Source organism: Manacus vitellinus, unplaced genomic scaffold (assembly GCF_001715985.3).
Source record: "Manacus vitellinus isolate BGI_N305 unplaced genomic scaffold, ASM171598v3 scaffold_23_pilon, whole genome shotgun sequence".
Lineage (NCBI taxonomy): Eukaryota > Metazoa > Chordata > Aves > Passeriformes > Pipridae > Manacus > Manacus vitellinus.
Window position 1 is genome coordinate 4136127 of NW_021939718.1, and position 18216 is coordinate 4154342.

Sequence of the window (18216 nt, forward strand, 5' to 3'; positions counted from 1 at the left end):
ATTCCCACACGGAGAAGAAACCCAGTGTCTGTTAAAAATCAAAGGAAACTTAAATGCTTCCAAATCTTATTCTTAACCAACATTTTAATTGAATGTCCATCTCAAAAATTTTTTTTTCCCTTAATCTAAGTTGCCAACTGCCAAAAGCCAGGCTAGCACACCAAGGAAATACATGAATTTTTATTTGCAACATTTTTCTGAACTTTACTAGAAGCCATCAATATTGTTACTACCAGAATCAAAGATGTGATTTGGTGCAAGACAGAGCCAATACCACTGCTCTTATTATGCAAACTAATCTGTGAACACCCAAACAAAACAGAAAAACATTTCTTCCATAGTTAAAACAGATGCTTAATGACTCCTGCCTTGCAATTTTACAAAACTTGCATAGCAATTGCAGTAATGCCAGGTGCATAAGTACAGACCAAAATCAGCAACAGAAGAGAGCAAGCTGTTGTTACCGATTTTGCATAACACTGGAATAGCTAGAAGAGAAGTAGGCTCCTCTGAGCTCCTTTCAGAGACCTCAGTGATATCGAGCAACTTGAAAATAACACTTCCAACATTTTCTACCTTTATCAACAGTCATGCTCAGGACTTAAATCAGACAGCTTGCTCCTCAGCTCAGTTCAAAAAGACTGTTTATCATTGAACGGGAAATTTTATTGCTTATGGTGCATGTACGCAACTCTAAAACAACAGCAAGCTTAACAAAGCTCATAAACAGCCATCCAGTCATTTCAAACAACAGACAAGGAGAATTTTGGCTTTTAGGACAAACTGGTTAAGGAACTTACAGCCAGGATTCCTTTTATGGTTTCGAAGAAGAAGAGAAACCTCCAAGTTATAGTTACCTTACTGTAAAGAAGTAACCTTACAGTTACCTTACTGTAAAGAGTACTTCCTGAGGTGCAGGGTAATTATTTTGTATTTTATATACCCCTACAATACTTTTGTGGAGAAAAGAAGGTGCAGAAAAGTGTTCGTTATGCTCTTTTCACAGTTCTTCATTATTTGGGTAAACATATTCACATCTTTAGAAAATAAAATGGAAATGACAGCTGAACCACAGCTTTTCAGCTTGCCAAGATCTACAGTGTGTGCCAGAAGATTAAAATAAAATAGGGTTAGTAAAGCTGGAAGCTTATCCAAAATATTACAGCAGAAATGCCTCGATTCTTGGTCTGCAGAAGAGGAAAATGAAAGAAACATCTTGGGATGATTCACATTTGCAAAAAGGGTCAAAATGAAAATTGAGGGGACTGAAAGCAACTGTTAAATAAGAGAACTGATCTTTCACAGAGATCTCTGTGAAATATATGAGCACTGCTGGCTGAACCTGCTTAGAAAACACTGCCAATCAACATGCAGCTCCTTCGCATAAAGAAGCCTTCTTCCAGGAATGTTTCATCCCAAGAGCAATTCCCTCCACAGGGAGAGGGAGAACCTATGTACTAACAATCAGTAGGAAGTGGAATCTGGAAACACATCACTTTGGATAGGAAGGATGACATTAATCAGGTAATAAATCAACATAAGATCCCACTTAATTTGAAATACATTTATGCTATCCTAAATTGCATAGTTAAGGAGCAAGCTGAACCAATAATATATTCTATGCTTTTCAATGAGCTGCTGCAAGTTGGCACAAACACATCATTACTTCAGAAATTCTACAAAAAGCTTTGCCTCTTGCTAATCCTTTGTTCCTGAAGGCAGAACCCCAGCTATCATTTGCAACATGGAAATCACAATGAATTTTCTGCGTGTTTCTTTTTCTTCATCATTTCAGATCTGCAAGCCCTCAGTTTTTTATAGCTTCATTCTCAGATAATTTTAGAAGGCCATTTAAAAAAAATACACATCTGAGGGAAGTACTAAGAATGAGTAAGCTGTTTGTAAACACCATGAAATAAGATTTCCAAGACAAACAGCATGTTTTACTGTTTTCATGGATAAAGATTATTTGGAGGAGGGAAATACTAAGACACGCTGTATACTTAACAGAATAAAACCACCTTGTTAAACCATCTTCACACATCAAACCTGCAGCAGAAACCCATTTAACCACACAGCATGTTATGGGCTATCATAACGTAAGTGCAAAGGGTAAGACAAAAGTTAGAGATGACATGAGCCCCGGGTTGTTTAGCCAGGTTTTCAAGGGTAGATTTGCAATACATACAATTTTTTATTCAACTCACTGCTGTAAGCTGAGCCACAGCTTCTGAGACCTCTCCTAAGAGCCAAAAAGGTGCACTTACAGCCCAAACACAGCACTCATCATGGCTGGGCTTCGTGAACGAAGATTTGGAAGGGCTCTACCCACATTTGTTACAAGCGCACTGGTGGCTAAAAAGGCTAATACAAGATAGACACAACCGGTTGCAAAAGGCACAGCAGAAGGACTCCTTAGGTGGAGTATTCTGCAGGGCAAATTCTTTCTGCGTTGTCTTTTCTCCTCAAGAGTGATCCTGCGTGCTTTCTCAAAAGCATCAGCAGAGTTATAGATGGTGTGTCTCCAGGTCTCCCGATTGGAGGCCAGAGTAGACCAGTTATGATGATCAATTTGGCCAAGGCTGAGATGTTGTTTCAGGGAGTCCTTGTATCTCTTCTTCAGGGCTCCTCTCATGCGGCAACCAGTGGCAAGTTCATCATAAAGCAAGATCTTAGGGAGGCGGTGGTCCTTCATCCTGGAGACGTGCCCTGCCCATCGCAGCTGTGTTCTCAGTAACATGGCCTCAATAGTTGTGACTGCTGCTTGTTCTAGAACAGATGTATTGGTCACATAATCTGACCAGTGGATGTTTAGGATTGTACGGAGACAGAGTTGATGGAAGCGCTCTAGGAGTCGCAGGGGGTGGTGGTAGATGACCCATGATTCAGATCCGTATAAGAGAGCAGACAGCACAATGGCTCTGTAAACACTGATCTTGGTACTTTTCTTCAAGCGTTTATTTCGCCAAACTCTTTTATGAAGCTTTCCAAAGGCACTATATGCCTTTGCTAACCCGTTGTCTATCTCTCTGTCAATCTTAGTGAAACATTATTTACAGGATGGACTCTAAAGAAAAAGGTCTCTGCAGATGCCCTGATATCCCAAGCTTAAGAAATTTCTCATAATGCAATTGGTACAAATCTCTAAAAATATGTTATCCTTTTTTCTTTAAAATGTATCTTCCTCAACCTGGTCATCAGCACAATCAAAACACAACCCCCGAGCTGGTCAAAAATGGGACAGTAAACAGAGGTAGCACCTTGGAGGAGCATCAGGAACAGAAATCTGTCGATTTGTACCTGCAGTCTTGCAGACGTGGAGAGAGATGTGTTACGTTCTGCTTGACTGCACGGCAGGCGAGCTCTCCTTTCATGTTTTTGCCCTGTTGTGTTGCCCTACCCTTAAAGCACAAAAGGCTCATGAGACAGGACAAGATTTTGGAGTTGGGGAGACTGAGGGAGGGAGACAATCTCATGCAGATTTTTTTTCTTGTACAAGTGACACTCAAGTTCTCCCTATATTCATACTTCCCTTATCCTGTTTTCACTGCACTGACACTAATCCGCCTTGAAATTGGCTGATTCTGCCCAAGCCATGTTTACATGGAAGCAAGTTTCATCTGATTGTCCCCATTCAGAGACCAGTTTCTGCTCTGTGGCAGGAGAGATTATTAAAAAACATATATTACGAGCACATGCTTTCAAGTGACTCAACTTGGAAAGATAACTGTATTATGTCAGCCTTCCACTCCCTAGGTCACAGAGAGGGAGATGTAGCAGTAAAAATCTCAGAGGGAAATTGCTTTCTAAATATATTATCCTCCATAAAAGCCATTTACCAACTGCTAGTACGCACAAGACAAAGGAAAAAGATAAAAAGTACATGTGACACGACAGAGTAGGGAGTGGTGTGGAGGACTCATTTGCATTATCACACTGAACATTAACCACAAGAAGGAAAAAAACAAATGCTCCCTGTTTTACACAAACATCAATTACATCTAGTAATTTCACTGATCACTCCTATGAAGCACTAATGCATACACCATTCTGGCTTTTATGGCACAGGCAGTGCTTCATTGTCTGTCTCTGCATAACAATTCCCCTTTGTTTGAGGGAGAAGGGGGAAAAATTTTATTTTCTCCAATGATCAGCAACATCTGCAGCTTCACATAAGGCCTTAAGATTACAGCACCTAAACATCCTAGCTTATTTCATGGCAGAGAACACGTGATCATAGGATCATTAAGGTTGGAAAAGGCTTCTAAGATCATCTAGTCCAACCATTAACCCACCACACCACCATATTCACCACTAAACCTTAAGTGCCACATCCACAGGCCTTCTGAACACTTCCAGGGATGGTGATTTCACCCACTCTCTGGACAGGTTGTTTCAATGCCTGACCAGCTTTTCAGTGAAGAAATTCTCTCTCATACCCAATCTAAACCTCCTCTAACATAACTTGAGGCCTACTCTTGTCCTATTGATTGTTACTTGGGAGAAGAGACAGATCCCCTCCTCACTCCAACCTCCTCTCAGGTAGTTGTAGAGAATGATGGAGATCTCATTTGAGCCTCTTTTTCCCCAGCCTAACCACCCCCAGCTCCCTCAGCTGCTCCACTCTTTCCCAACTCTGTTGCCCTTCTTTGGACACACTGCAGCACCTCAATATCTTTCTCGTAGTGAGGGGCCCAAAACTGAACACGGAATTTGAGATGTGGCTCCAACAATGCTGAGTATAGGGGAACAGTCACTGCCCTGGTCCGGCTGGCCCCATTATTTCTGATCCATGCCAGGATGCCATTGGCCTTCTTGGCCACCTCAGCACATTCTGGCTCATGTTGAGCTGGTGTCAACCAGCACTTCCAGGTCCCTTTCCACCAGGCAGCTTTCCAGCCACTCTTCCCTCAGCCTGTAGCACTGTATGAGGTTGTTATGACCCAAGGGCAGGACCCAACACTTGTCCTTGTTAAACCCCCTAACAACTGTCCTCAGCCCATTGATCCTGCCTGTCTGGATCCCTCTGCAGAGCCTTCTTACCTCCAGCAGATCTAAACTTCCACCCAACTTGTTGTCTGTCATCTGCAAACTGAGTGTGCACTCAATCTCATCATCTAGATCATGATAAAAATATAAAACAGGACTGGCCCAAACACTGAGCCCTGGGGAATGCAATTACCCAAGCCATAGACTACCACTTCCCTGGGCCTGGCCATCCAGCCAGTTCTTAACCCAGACAAGAGTGCACCTGTCCAAGCCATAAGCAACCAGTTTTTCCGGGCAAATGCTGTGAGGGATGGTGTCAAGTGCTTTACTAAAGTCCAGGTAGTCAATACCCACAGACTTTTCCTCATCCACCAAGCTGGTCCCACTGTCGTAGGAGACTAGGTTAGCCAAGGAGGAGTTGCCCTTCATAAACCTGTGCTGGCTGGCCCTGATCCCCTGGTTCTCCTGCAAGTGCTGTGTGATGGCATTCAAAACCATCTGGTCCATGAATTTTATATAAACACACTTCAGTGCAAAAAACCCACACTTTTCTACCTAGGGTTTGAATAACACTTTCACGCTTTACAAGAACTCCAGCAGAAGGAAGGAGAGGCACTTCTTCCATTTGTTGAACAAGAAGTCCTTTGCTTTTGTTTCCTCATTATCATCTAAAACATTCTAAAATGACCAGCCTTTAACTCCTTGTTTATTCGTTGTTTCAGCAAGTGCTGCTGATCTGAAGAGAACAGGATTTAATTCCAAATGCCACCAGTCACCTTTGCTGGGGGTCATCCCCACCACAACTTGTCCAGTAAATAAACTAATAATTGTATTAGTCTTTCCCTGTTGCTAACTACCAATTTCCTAGACCTACGAGCTAAGTCAGAAAAAAAACTGGTTTGTTTCTCACCCATTCATCTTTCTTACACAAAAAAGAGGAAAGACACCAGCCACACAGGAGAGAATGTTAATCTAGGTCTTCCTTTATGCTACATTTCAAATTACACCTAAATTGTTGTAATTTTCAATTCCAAATAAAAGGTACCCAAAATAAAAAAATAACTATTCCTTTATGAGTTCAAAAGCTTTTCCTTTATGAGTTCAAAAGCTTTTCCTTTATGAAAAAGCTTTTCAGCCTCCTAAGCTACAGAGCTGATAATTCTATGACAAAAAAAATAAATCTGTAGTTGCTACAGCAGCATCTTTAATTCATAAAGATAAACAAAGCCATCAGTTGGCTACATACACATGCACTGTACTCCTGTCCAGGTAGACTTGCTCAGTTCAGTAAAATAGACAAATCTTCAGCAGATTCTCACCAAATTCTGGAATAACAACCATAAACTAGAGATGGAAGACACACAGCAAAGTCCAAATCCTGATAATGACTGTAATTAAGATGATGTAGAGAGGTTGAGGTACTTACTATTTATTCCCTGCCTCCAAAGAGATATTACCTAAAATTATCCAAGAGGTCCTTACAGACAATGGAGACAGAGATGAATGCTAACTTGTCAAAAGGTCAGCAACAGACACTTTTGACTAATCTGTAAATGGGAACCAAATATACTCTGTCCACTGAGGACTAGAAAAACAGATATTACCCACCCACAAAAGGCCTCAGGGAATAAATACATTTGGCAATAACCACATACTTCGTCAAGACTAAAAAAATAATCAGACACAAACTGCAGATTGTTACCAATCCTTAAATATATATTTGAGCTTCAAAAATGCAAACAGAATTTGACCCATCTCCTGGAATGGATTTCTTCTCCAAAATCTTTAAGGGTAACAGTGAGAAGGATGTGATCCTTGAAGTACTTGAAGAAATACATTAAAATACCTGTTAGATAAAGAAAATTTATAACTTAGTGGTAAATATCCATGTCCCAGGGCTCTCTTTGCAAGTGTGAGTACAATTTATGCTACACAAACAAATCTACTGAGGAGATAGCTACAGCTCCTTTACCATTAGCAATGGACTCAAAAAAAAACCCTATTACCAAAAGCTGAAATTAAATGTGGTCTCATTTTTAGCTCCCATAATAAATTGCTACTTTCTAAAATAGATGTCAGCACGTAAATTACACAGTTGTGCACACTTTCTCATCTAGATCAAGAGTCAATTAAATGGCAACACAGCTAAGATTATTCCTCCAATACCTCAATATTTTAAAGGACTGTCACTTAAGTATACAAAGCGACTCAGTCTGCATACCACATGCACACAGTTCTTACTGGTTTCCAGTCACAGACAGCAATGGGGAATCTATCACTGCCTGTCTCTGTCGAGAACATGGCAAGCAGCATGGTAGGGAACCAGGTAAGGTAAGAGGAATAAGCTGCAAAAAGAGTATTAAGCGTAATTAACAATCATTTAAACCACTTTGCTTCAGAGCTCCCTGGCCATTATCAAATAACACGAAGATAAAACCTCTGAAATAGATCCAAACAAGAACACGGGCAGGGGTTGAGCACTGTAATTCACCACTGCAGGCAGGCAAAAAATTACCATCTTTATAACAAAGGACTGAGGGCACTGACAGATGTCTCTGGCAAACCATGCTGGGACAGCTGAATAACAGCTGCCCACCTGCCCCTTCATCATTGAGTAACCTTTCAGCCATCTTCATCCAGAGTTTTCAGTATACTTGTTCTCCTCAGCAGCTCAAACTAATGCACTGACTTGGGAGAAGAGGCACATGCTATTCCCTAAGTTTTAGCACAGGTACAAAGCTGATAACCTCTGGCACAGGGCTAAGTGAACACATAACACTGTACAGACAATAATTTTGAGTGAAGGGGTGAAGCAGGAGAAATAAGCTATTAACATCAACCAGAAAAGAACTGTTAGATGGCAACTCTCAGACCTCCAAATCTCTGATTTTCAGGAACTGCCTGATACTCATGCTGAAGATCATCTGTCATATCGCATGTTCATTCAGACCAACTTAGGAGCACAGGACTGCAGAATGCGAGGGGAAAGAGAAGCCAGGGCAGAAACAGAGACAACGACCCACTGGATGAAGTGAGGAATCACCCAAAATGCAAGACAAGCAATAAGTTATTAAACTTTCAGGCAGTGACCACATTATCTAGTTATCAGTGGAACAACCAAGTAGTCCTTAAAGAAAGGGATTCTGACCGGCAAGCAATCCACAGATGTCTTTATTTTCTTTCTTCTTGTAAATATACATTTAAAAGATCACCAGTGTAAGACAAGATCAGAAGAAATGGATGACTGGGAAGCAGAAAGTAAGCTTTACCTTGAGATACTTGCTACGGACTGAGAACACATGGGAGAAAAGCAGAGAAAGCTAAGAAAAGGTATGTACATGTAGGGTGAGAGAGAAGGGAAATTTAACCTTGTGCCAAAGACTGCAATGTGATTATCTTGTAGCTGCAGGTCTTGTACCTGAAGTGACACGCACATTAAGATCAGATCCCCAGTGCCCTTTGCCCTTCACAGGAAAATAAATCATCACTCAATCCCTACATAGTATTCATCTTGGTCTATCAGGCTTTCTTTTCAGATTTCTTGAGACAGAAAGGCAAGGCTGCCTGTCCACGCCAAATCCACTCTCAACTAAAGGCCACTATGTATTATTAGGCACTCAATTTATAATACCGAGCAACAAGATATTAAGCATTACAGATTCAGCGGAAGCCAGAATATTGAAGAGATTTTCATCCAAAAGCTATGGATATTTGGGTGTTTAGTGTTTGGCAGCTGTAGTTTGTATGAGTTTTACTGAAACACAGAAATATTTCTCTTGGCAGGATGGTATGTTTCTGCTGTAAGACAACAGAAAAGCATTGGCAGGACTTGCCCCACATGATCAGCTTGCCTATCACTGACAGCAAAAAGTACACTGAATGAGGCATAATAGAGGAACTTGGCTTTAAAATTGTTGTTAGAGTTCTCTTACACAGTTGGGTGATTCTATGAATATGGTAATAACTATAACCTTTAGAATTCAAGACAGGAACAGCAGATGGAACCTAATTAAGAGGGAAAAATTATTAATTCATCTTCATGAGAAATGGGAGAGGCAACATCTCTTTGCAAATGGAGGTCCTGTGTGTCATTTAATAAATGCAGAAACAACCAACTAGACCAGGGATTCATTGAGAAATAGCTATACCCCACACGGGAAGCCAAGATCCATTACTTGCAGCTTAAGACATTGAACAGACAAGAACCAGAGCATCAGCAGACAGTGGCAGTTTCTTTCACTGTACATGGCTGCTGTGGTCTGACTGCATTCTCAACTTTAGCTTATACAGAAAGACTGTGCAGAAAATTATATTTCTTTCAAGTTGTTTCAGTTTACCTTCACTTTGATTTAGTGAAAATCTCTGAAAAACTTGCATTACTCTGTCCTTCTAACAAATAATGCAAGGCAGTAGACACATGATTTCGTTAGACTGACTTTGCCTCATATAGCTCTGGGTTCAAGATGGAGTAGGAGGCAGGAGAAAGCTTTTTAACAACTCAGGAAAGAGAGATGTTCTTTCTGCTGGAGGGAAGGATCAGGAATGGGGGGAAGAGATGAGGGACATAAATATCATCTTTGAAAAATCTAAAGAAAAAATGCAAAGTAAAGATCTCAGCAAATACTTTGTTTTCTTACTAGGCTGTGCCACGCCAAGAATGGAATTCATACTATGTTTCATTTGTAAAAATGTTAAGATAATTCAAGGAGCGGAACATAATAACAGAGCAAAAGATCTCATTCCTAACTAGGTGCCTCACATTCATCTTCTCAAAAATTAGCTGGCAGTATCTGTACCTGATCCTCTTCCTTTTCTCATGCTTTAGCATAGAAATTAGCAAGTATGTGGAGATACAGCTGATTTATTTCTCTTATTCCAGCAGTGCTGAGTTTACTCCTAAGGCAACTCGATTCAGCTGAAGTAAAAGCATGTAAAACAGGTGAGAGATGACAGCCACACAAGACCCTTCCTCCGTTCCAGCCAATGTGTTTCTAATTGCCTTTTCACCAAGCAAGGGGGGATTAAAAACAGTGAAGCTAAATACATATACACACACACCCCCCCACACAACTTCAGCTTCTTTTTACTCAGTCCTTATCTAGGCCCATTAAACAGCATTAGCTAGAGATGAAAGGAATGTTTTGAAGGAGACAGGCATGCGTTACTATACCCAGTTGGGCAAACAGCGGTGCCAGTGATACAAATCCCATAAACTGTGCATTGTTGATACTTATTTCTACACCTACCCCTGTGATAGTAGCATAAATATAAACCACCCCTTCACAGTAGTATAAATATACACATTTGCATTTTGTGTGCATGTGGTGTGTGTACTGTTTTCTCTCTCAGGCACAAAGTACTTTTTCTTGTCTCCCTCCTTATTGCTACAGATTCCAACTCCTGCAGAGGACTTCTCTCCTTCCCAGTCCCCTCACCAGTTCTGGCTCCCTTCCTCTCACTTATATTTTCTTTAGCTCATGAGCATAACTACGGAAATTAGCTTACAGCTCACAACATAACTTGTTTGCTCATGCAAAAGAAATCAGAGAATCACAGTATATCCTGAGCTGGAAGGGACCCACAAGGATCACTGAGTAAAACTGCTGGCCCTGCACAGGACAGCTCCAAGAAATCACACCACGTGCCTGGTATGCTGCTATACTTTAACAAAACCCCACTTCTGTCTTTTACCAAAACAAATAGTGAGAGAGCTGCAATACACTGTGAGGGTAGAGAGAAATACGGGGTATTTTTACTTAGACAGATGCCATGGTAACAGAAACAACAACAACTGCTATGAAATGTGTTAGCTTTACCAGACACTTCAAATAAAAAAAACAAACAATTACTTGTTAAAAAAGTAGAGTAAAATTAAAAATTGGTACTGTTAATCGTGAGCAGCACACAGATAGCACACCTACTGTCTATACTTAACTGTATAGTTCAACAGCTGCCCCCACTCCAGAAGACACCTGTGTTTGCCCCTAAGCGCAGCCTTCCACTAGCATCCCATGCACAGATCCCTATGTTTCTCTGACATTTCACTGGACAGCCCTGCAATTCCTTAAAAAAAAACCCACATAGGAGGCACCTTATGCCACCTACAGGCTCTACTGCTTTCTTTCTCTGAAACTCAGTGCTCATTTAAGGCTGCCTCAGTCTGTCTTTCGCAAACTTGGCTGCAGCCAACCTTCCACCCTTTGTGCAAAAGTCTTCCTAGAGGTGTCCTGATACCAAGCTTCCTCTAACCTGCCTGTTGCTTCTCACAAAACCTAGTAGATCTCAGGGTCCATTTCTGCCATACATTTCTCTCCTCACATTCAGCAGAACTAACTTTTCTTGGCAAACACATCCAAGCCCCAGCTAGCCCTCACTACATTGCCTTTTCTCAGGACTACTGCAAGGACTAGAGCTCACCCTTCAGGAGCCTAAGTCTCCCTTGGATCTCACTTCTCCCTGGAGTTCAGATAAAGCCAACAGGATTACTTGCTTGAGAAACAATTAGGTGTTCAAAGACAACTGCATTACTTTTTAACATTACAGAATGACTTTGCTATTAGTCATTTCCACATAGCAGAAATCAATGAAAGCAAAATTAAGAAACACAGCTCACTTTCTTCTGTCAATTTTTTTGAGAAACTGCAGAACCTAAAGAACACTGCACTAAGCCCCAAAACCTCCATTACAGAAATACACCAAATATCATTGTAGCAAGAATCATCTCTCTGAAAATCATTCTCATAGAGACTGTAGACAGGATGGGGGGGGGAGAAAACCCAAATAAGCCACCAAAGCTAGGCAATGACAGGAAGAGTGTCTGTGTAGATAGACCGCCAAATTTCAGTGGAAGCAGAGCCTCTGTGATAGTATTAGGTTTTCACAGACAGACATACATAGCTGGTGAGGTAGGTTTTACTCTAATACTGTAAGGCAGAGCCAATAATGACCTGCAGGCAACTAGCTGCATTGCCACTTATTTTGGAGACCTTAATATAAAGTGTATTATTTTGGCATCATTTCTTGTTTCGGTTTCGAGTTTTTCTGGATGAAACATAAAGGGAACCCTTTAGCTCTTTCCTAAACATAGACTAGAGAAGTTTTCAAGTGACATGATAAATGACTTTGTTGAGTCTTACAGGCATGATAAGTAATTTTTACTTAGAAAATAATAACCTAACTGGAGAGGCAGGAGAAAGATGTTCTGACATGTCTGTACATCTCCAAGATAAAGGTGGGTTATCTACCCTGCTCCTGGACACTCCTCTACATAAAAGATGCATTCAGACTTTGTAGGAAACCACATCTTAAAAATCAGCATCACCATATGTGGCAGTTGCAACACTTATATACTCCAATAGGTCTCTGTGGAAAGGCTATTGTGATCTCATGAATTATGAGTGAAGTGTTGTGGTTTTTCATCTTGAGTCATACACCCAATGTATTTTTAATCTAAAAGGTTTTTTACTTGAAGAGCTTTGTACACATGTTAACAAAACAATGTCAGCCATCCCAAAATCTATCTCCTGGACAGTCTGTGATCATATTGTCTTAAGCAGACTTAAGACCCCAAAATACTTTTCTGGTCCACATAATGCATCAGGTTTCAGTACCATTTTCCCTTCTTACCTTCAAAATTATATGCCCTCTTCTTCCTGTTTGAGACACCTGAAAGCTGATGGTCCATTGACAGCTGCCTGAATTGGTTTATTCTTTGTTAACTGTTTACTTTGGATCAAATGAAAGCAAAAAGGAAATGGAAAACAGCCCCACTGGGAGAAGACTCATGTGGGACAAATTAGGAGCCACTGTAAGACTTAAAAGTCTGGAAGAAAACAAGACTAACTGGAGGCAGCTGTCAGGATGTGGTTTTTCTGTTTATATTCTTCTCCTTCCCTCCCTTAACCCCCTAAATGGATATTATGAGATAAAGTAAGCACGTGTATGTGTGTATGCACAAGCAAGAGCAAGTGAGCAAGCAGGCAACACTGATCCCTCCTCTTCATACAGAATGCATAAGAATATAATATAAACTGTATGAGAAAGTGTCATAGTCTGAAATTGGCCCCCCTGAGAGGCTGGGGGGGCTCAGAGGTGTTTGGGTGCCAGGACAGTGTTCCCTGGAGAGCCAATCACCACTCATGTTGTTCGCTTCTGCTCAAAATCATATATCACAGCACTGGAAGCTTTTGGCAAGTTCTGTCTTGGTTGTTTTGCTGTTGGTGTCTGTTGTGTGTAGGTGGACAAGGCCAGGGGGTGGCTGGGCTCCCTCTCTTCCCCTCCGGGGGGAAGAGGGGGGCCCTGCGACTCCCCAATTCTGCTTGGGCCGGAGTTGGAGGCAGCATTTGGAGTGTGTGCTGTGAAGGAAGAGATTCACAGCACCTGAGGTAAGAGGAGAGAGGCAGGCTTTGCAGCCAAGCCCTCTCTCCCCCCTCCTTTTCTGCAGTGAAGCTGTAGAGGGGGGCTTTTTCTTTCCCTCTGCTGTAAGTGGAGGAGAGGCTCAACACTGAAGCTGAGCCAAGAGATGGGTCGTGGAGGTAGGCCTGGCGCTCGGGAGAAGAATCCCAGGCGAAATTGGAGGCGAGCCATGAGCTCGAGAGTTGCCTGCCGAAGCTGACTGGGGGCAGCTGAGAACTGATGTGGAGGAACGAAGATTCCAGGATGTGGACGCTTGATAAGCTGCACTGCAGCAGCCTATGAACCGAGGTGAGACACCGAGAGGGAGAAATCACCAGCAGCAGAAGAGCAAGGACTCAAAGCTATCTTCTCGGACTTCATGAGGAGAGACTGCAACAAACAACTGTTGGAACTTGGTGAGGAGGGAGTGTTCAGGAGCCCAGAACACTCCCACGGTAGACTGTGTTACATATCAGCCTTAAAGGCTGCTCCTGGACTAAAGTTAAAGGAGGGGCTTGAAAGGACTGACTGATAGTAATGTAATATATATATCTAGTTGCCTTTAGTTTGTATAGTATTTATTTGTGTAAATAAATGTATATATTTCCCCCTTCCCCTACAGAAGCCTCTGTCCTGAAAGTTTCTCTCCAGTGTTAGGATAAATTGTTGAGAAGGGGTGGGGGAAGGCTGGAAATTGGATTTTAGATTTCTAATGTGGCTCAAACTGCCACAGAAAGGCAACCCAGTTACAGAAATAAAAACAACTGGTAGAGCCACTTATTTCAGAAAAAAACTCTTTGTCTTATCCAAGTATCATAACATGCTACAAAAATTGCAACTTTAGAACATTAGTTTAAATTATTAAGTGAGCTATGAACTGGAACTGGCAACCTAATCCTCCACTTCAGTTTTGTAAACGGTAGTCCTTTTGCTGGATCAAACTTTCCTTGTATTCCGTCATCCACCTCCCTGTCTAAAAACCAAAACAACTGTTAACAAGGACCATCATACAAAAGAAGAGTTGCTTATTCAGAAGCAAATCCAAACTCTAAAACCAGAAACTTCTGCAGTGTGAGGCTTTAATTTAACATAAGAGTAAGTAGGTCATACATGATACCAAAAATCCAGAAGATGAAAATTTCATCCCCTGGAGGAACTCATCCCTTTCACATCTCATGACTATCTCCCCACTTACTCCTTCACATAATGTTCAACAGCTATTGTTAACTAACAGCTAAAGCAGTACTCCTGGAGATAAGAGACTCCCATCCCTTATCATATCTTCACTTTCATGTAAAATTAGTTCAGGTCATTTTAAGGTGGGATGAACACCAAAGTCAAAGATAATGGAAGAGGAGACAGAAGGAACCAATGAATGGGACACAGCACAGGCTCTTCCAAACCACTGAGCAACTGACAATCTCCAGTTCTTCCAAAGATAGTTCTGCCTCTTCTCATTTTTATTATTCACCTCTTCTCTGCCTATTCTTGTCTCTCCCTTCATGCTTATTCCACCTAAGCAGTCATAAATTAAAACGAAAATATATGGATTTTAAACTTCCAGGCAAATCACAATTTGAAACCAAATTACACAAGAGCCAAAGAAGTCCTCTTCACTCCTCCTGTTCCTTTTAAAAAGAAATATATCAGAAAAGTGGATCTGATTCCATGGGTGCTCAACACATTTAGAGACAAAAGAGAATAAAAAGTTTTAAGTGCAATCACAGAAAAACAAAACACAAGTGCCTGGTCAAAGCTGACAGATGCAAACAAGACTGGTTTTCCTTTAGCTGTTCAAACAGTTTGACTTTCCCTGCTGGGCGAATGAATCAGACATAGCTTAGTGGTAGGCATGTGCTTTTGACAGTCCAGCTTTTCTGTGTAATTATGAGCTTTGGTCATAGTTTGCCAGATTATTATTGCATTAAGCTCCTCAACAGGTGATGCTAGCAAAAACAATACTATAACAAAATGCCTTTCTGCACTCTAACGGTCACATAAAAGCAGGCTCTCAGTTTGCTGTGACCAGGTTTCCAGTCATACGCACACACAAAAAACCAAAGATGGTTCTGTCCTTCAGTGTCACTGGCAAAAAGTTCTAAATCCAATATCCTCAACAGCAAGGTACGTGGGACCCCAGTGCTGCGCTCCAGATTAAGCTGTAACTGACCAGAGCGGTTGCATTTTTTATTTAAGACTTTTTAAAAGCCTTTTGGTTCGTTATAACCTCTAATTAGTGTCCATAGGAAATACCCACTAAAACAATCCATATACCAGCTTTAGTAAAACACAATTCATTCGTTTTAAGCTACCCACAAGAGGAAGAAAAGAGTAAAAGAAAACAGATTAAAAGGAATAAGGAAAGACAGAAGAAAGAGAGAAGGAGAAAGCACACAATAGTTACTGACAAGATTTGATGGTTCGGATGGTGCTGGCTGGAGAGGGAGAAGAGGGAAGAGAGAGGAGGAAAAAAAGGGTTACCGACTCACATGGTTCAGGCTGCAAGGGGGAAGGAGAGGGAGAGAGAGGGACTGCATGGAGTATCGTGTATTAGAGTTCAGTTTTCCCTCCCCGGCAGGATATCCTGTCAGCGCCTTCCAGGCCCAACTGAGTTTTGCTGTAGCCAGCCACAGGCTGCAGGGGTGTGGTGTGGGCGGGCTACCAGGCTGCTCTGCCTTGACTGACAGCCCGGCTGCAGGGCCTGCAGCTCTGCCCCGTGCCCTCAGCACAGGCCTGATGTGCAGACCTTACCATGGACCTGCAGGTCTGGGCCCAGCCTTTCCCCACATACACATACACTCACAGTGAATTGGCTCTGACCCATATCAATAATTCGGTGAGATTTGGATCCAGGATCTCACACGCAGTCAGAGGCTGCTCTTCTCTGTGTGTTATGGATTGTGATTAAATATATTCTCATCTCTTTGGGAAAAAATGATCATGAACCTTTCAGTTCAGTCCTTAATACCAGAATTTTTAAGTGAAAAAAACATGAAGACAAAAATCATGTACTTTGTGAAGGGTGAAAAAGGAAGGTTAGAATGATTTTTTTTTCTGAATGTTTTGCTTTCATGTTCTTTGTAAATAAACAACAGAAAATACACAAATGATTGCATTTTGTTCACTTAACTTCTGATTTCTTGAGGAAGTTAACTAACAAGATCTCACCCCAACACCCTTAATGACTTTACACAGGAAAGGTATTTCTCCTTGCTAAGAACACGCATAACAACAAAGACTGTTTTCCACAGCAAATTGCAGTTTCTTCTTGCAGTAACTACCATTCCTACTGCTATTTTTATGATGCAGAAGTAATTCTAAAATATCTAAATCTGTTTTTTGAACTACCACTCTGAGGTGACACCTAATGACCTCCAGGAAGAGGCAACAGTGCTTTCTATACACATACTGGAAAACACCATGCCCTCTCAGTCTATTTTAGTACTATATACTATTCATATAATACCACTATTACATGAACCTATTCACCATCATATGGTACAATATGCAACAAAGGTCTCTGCCACACATTTAATTAAGAACTGACTGAGTCCGAAAAAAACAGGATGAAAGCTAAGCACCTGAGCTACCCTCTATCACCCTCAAGGGGAAAAAAACCCCAAACACATAAAAGAAAGGAAAAAGAAACCCAACAAACCCTCCCCCAGCAAACCAAAACAATAAAAAACCCAGTTGTCTTAGCATTGTTGTCACATGTACTTATTTTCCCAGATGTTCACAGGCAGCTGAGGTTGTAGAGACTGAAACCTAAAAAGACCTTGTCTTGTGACAAAGAAAATTTAAATATTTCTAGACAGTTATGCGCATTTGTTGTTACATTAAAAGCACCAGTTATTCCTTGTATACATGACATTAATCAGAAAGAAATAAATATTAGTGTCACTGAAAGGAGATGCAATGGCTGAGAGAAACAAAAAGTTTTCATGTGCCTATGAATGGCCTTTAAATGGCAGTATCCTAGAGCAGGCTTGACTTCCTAACCATTTCCTACATTGCTTTTCTTCCTGGAAAGGACCAAAGCAGACTGACTGGGAGGGCTGAGAGTTCCCCCAGTTCTTACTCCTGTATTCCTTCACTGATTTGAAACGAAGAAAAAAACGGAGGAAGTGGAAATAGACAGGAATGAGACAAAAATTCATAAATAAATAACTGCAAACATAGTGCAGGAAAGAGCAGACAAAGCAGACGTTAGCACTACCTTTTGTCACTGAACAAAGTATTGGGCACATTTGCCACTGTGGCTGGCAAACACTGCACATCGTCTGGTAAGTTACATCTACAGTACAGAGTTAGTGGATCAGACACTTAAAATTAAACTGCTAACACTCAGCTTTTTATTGCCCAAGTGTCATTCAGTAAATCTGTCCAGCTGGTCGCCAAAAGCTAATCTGGCAGGAGTCCAAGGCTCAAGAATCAAGAACTACTTGCTCCATGCAGACTGTGTCCAAGCACATTTGCTCCTCTTCAAACAGACTTCTCACAAGGAAGATTTTCAACCCACAGCCGAGCTGTCCCACATGCTGCACAGCATCAGGTTCTCCTTCCTCAGCATGCATCTCCTGCCACGTGATGCCTTTCCATCCCAGTCTCTGAAATGTGACTCTCAACATGACTCTTACATATGGATTCCCAAATATGGTGCTGATGCTTAAATTCACATCTACACGCTTAAATCAGAAGCACATTATTTAAAATCCATTTCTTTCCACAGTGATCTTATCAGTTAACCCATTGCCATAGTATGGGAGGGAATAGCATGTGAATCCCTACACCAGACAAAAGCTGTAAGGATGCATCTACTGGCTGCTTAGT

At 41.4% G+C, this 18216-nt stretch overlaps 1 protein-coding gene across 1 annotated transcript in view; it reads right to left on the reverse strand.

Annotated features, from left to right (window-relative positions):
* Positions 1-16196, reverse strand: part of EFNA5 (ephrin A5) — a 163216-nt gene extending 147020 nt beyond the window's left edge. Inside the window, exon 1 of the mRNA XM_029959968.1 lies at positions 16135-16196. The gene's annotated coding sequence lies outside the window, so the exon portion shown is untranslated. The remainder of the gene's footprint in view (positions 1-16134) is intronic.
* Between the last annotated feature and the right edge of the window lie 2020 nt (positions 16197-18216).